The following is a 2,379-nucleotide window of genomic DNA, read 5'->3' on the forward strand; positions in this document are numbered from 1 at the left end:
ATGGAGGTAGCTAAATTGCTGCTAATGCGGAGTGCAGCCCATAGCCTTGAAATGAAGCCTCTAGTTGATTTGACAAGCAGAGCTTTAGCTCGAATGATGGAGGGGAAAACTCCTGAGCAAATTCGTGAAACATTTCATCTACCGGATGATCTCACGGAGGAAGAGAAACTGGAACCTCCGAAGAATATCATAAATGATGCTCGTATTCGTTTGCATAATCGTCTTTATCCAAGAAAGCGGAAGGAATTGCAAGATAAGGAAATTTTAAATAATATGGAGCGAGACAAAGGTTTGAGGGATGAACGCTCCGTAGAAGACTTGTTGTCTTTTATTCATGGTGTTGGATTGCAAAGCTAAAGCCTAAGTGCAAAAAAAAAATGTAACAGTCGGAAGAGAGAATTTGTGAAAGGCCAAATTTCTAAGAATACTTGCAAAAATATTCATTCAAGAGAAGTCCAAACTCATAGACGGATGTGTTTGTCTTTAACGCTAGAGCTAGATTCTATCTTTGATGATGAAGGTTTTGCTTTTGAAAGGAAATTTGACGTACATGACTACCTAGACCCTTTGGTGAAGGAAGTGCAGCCCATAGCCTTGAAATAAATTGATCTGATCTTTGATCAATGAAAATTGAGCTTATACAATCCGCAACATATCCTAAGAAATTCCAATACAGCTCAGAAGCATGCAAGATTGGTGAACGCCAAAAAGCTTGCAAGGCCAAAAGTTTACCTGACTGGTTGCTATGTAGCTTTAGAGTGGAGGAAAAGGAGTGAGCCACAATATTTTGGTGAGATAGCAAACAAGCTCCTTGAGCAATATGCATTTTTTAGCAGAAGAAGCAAATGCATAGTAAACTACAATTCAACAAACGGTCATTAACAAAACGGCCAATTTAAACTTAAAATGAATGTTTTCACAGATTTCTTACTACATTTTCTTGAAGCTACAATTATTATTTAGCTTGTGCCAACATTATACTGCAAAAATGATGATGAGAGATTACAAATGAAGCTTCCCTTCGCCCATTGTAGAATCTTAAATGAAAAGATATGCCAATATTTTAGTATACAAAAAGGTTCTTTCGATGTGTATCAGAAGAAAGAAGAGTGCCTATTTTGCTTCTCACACCGATGAAAGTATGGTGTATGATCTTGATATGAACTATTAAATGTTCACAAAAATCTTAAAAAGAATGCTATTGCTGACTCTTTAAGAGATGACGATGTCATGGCAAGTCAAACAAGTACACCTGACATCCAATTGCAATATGTTAATGTGAAGAGAAAGGGATTTTCAACATTTGGGAATGCTAGTTTGAGAGAGAAGGTTTTGAGAGTTGCACCAATGTCTATTATTGCAAAATACATAGAGCAACTTGATGAGCATCATCATGTAGAACATTTGCCTTCTTACTACAATGGGAATATCATCTTTGAGTTGCCTCCTGTAGATGTAAATATGAGTGGAATGGATGGGATGCAACATGTATATGATCCACACAATTGGTCAAGAACCAACCCCACTTCTATTGTGGCATTGAAGAAAATTGCAAAGGTTAGAGTCAGTCATTGTGGTGAGTCTTTTGAATGCACCAATCCATTGTGTGGTTACCTCTTAAGACACAATAGAGCAAATATTCATGAGTGGAGAGGTAGAATAATAAATGTGCCAAAGATAAGAGAACTCGATGCTGAGTGCGGTAGTCTGGAAGAACTAGAAGCTTGTATCTCTCAATGTTCTACAAAAATTTATTACTGTGAGCCAGAAGATGTAGGCTGCACAAGGTTGGCAATACATGTTGGATATTGTGATCATCCTATTTGTCCCGTTGAAAGTAGACAACAATTGGAAAAAGCATGTAAAATGGTACAAGAGAAAGCATTGCATATGAAAAATGTTGGTGCAAGAAGAGTGGAGAAAGAATGGCCAAGGAAATCATTTCAAATAATCTTTTGTCTAGAACCAAGGTTCCTGATGTGTCCATTGCAAGTCAATGGACATGTGGGAAAACCTCCTTCCACAACTCTAAGCTATCACAAACCAGAGGAGGTTAGTCTGGCTTTCTTTTGCAATCATTCTTTTGGTTTTTTGGCATTTGGGAATTGTGAATGACTATTGGAAGGGGTGTTATGCTTAGGTTCCAAAGATGGATTTAAGAGGCACTATCATCACTACAACCACAACGAGATTCTTTAGATTGTATCATTTACTTGAAAGAACATGTAAGATATTTATTTATAGGTCAAAATCCCAACCTTGCTATGTGATGAAAATGTCATAAGGGTAGAGGTTCAGAATTGATCTAGTGAATAGGATGCATCCTAGTGGTAACCTTGAAAAGGCTTGGGTGCATTTTGATCATGTTGGAAGAGTGTA

General features: G+C 37.4%; 1 pseudogene; it reads left to right on the forward strand.

The window, feature by feature from the left end:
* Positions 1–357, forward strand: LOC147902403 (SKP1-like protein 21 pseudogene; annotated as a pseudogene).
* The last annotated feature ends 2,022 nt before the right edge of the window (positions 358–2,379 follow it).

Source organism: Dipteris shenzhenensis, chromosome 4 (genome assembly GCF_047967505.1).
Source record: "Dipteris shenzhenensis isolate YYH24624 ecotype China chromosome 4, Dip_SZ_1.0, whole genome shotgun sequence".
NCBI classification, from domain to species: domain Eukaryota; kingdom Viridiplantae; phylum Streptophyta; class Polypodiopsida; order Gleicheniales; family Dipteridaceae; genus Dipteris; species Dipteris shenzhenensis.